The 237-nt window shown below is 35.9% G+C and overlaps 1 protein-coding gene across 9 annotated transcripts in view; it reads right to left on the bottom strand.

The window, feature by feature from the left end:
- The window catches only part of mpdz (multiple PDZ domain crumbs cell polarity complex component), a 46,651-nt gene that overhangs the window by 24,049 nt on the left and 22,365 nt on the right, over positions 1-237 (bottom strand). The gene's annotated exons all lie outside the window — the stretch shown is intronic.

A 237-nucleotide genomic window follows, 5' to 3' on the forward strand; every position in this document is an offset into this window, starting at 1 on the left:
ACATGTTCTTACTTAAAATACAGGGGGCATAGAGATAGAGATGGGGCATGGGGAACTTTCCATAAGATTCCACTTAAAGGTCTATTCCTCTGCCTTTTCTGTTTGTTGTATAATAGTTCTTTTTGCTGTTGTATAGCATTTGTTTTGCTGTATAGCATTTGTTTTGTTGTTTCATTATGTATAGTATTTGTTTTGCTGTTTTTAAGATGTGAATACCCTGTGCGGTGTCCTTGAGTG

This window comes from Etheostoma spectabile, chromosome 19 (assembly GCF_008692095.1).
Source record: "Etheostoma spectabile isolate EspeVRDwgs_2016 chromosome 19, UIUC_Espe_1.0, whole genome shotgun sequence".
Taxonomy (NCBI): domain Eukaryota; kingdom Metazoa; phylum Chordata; class Actinopteri; order Perciformes; family Percidae; genus Etheostoma; species Etheostoma spectabile.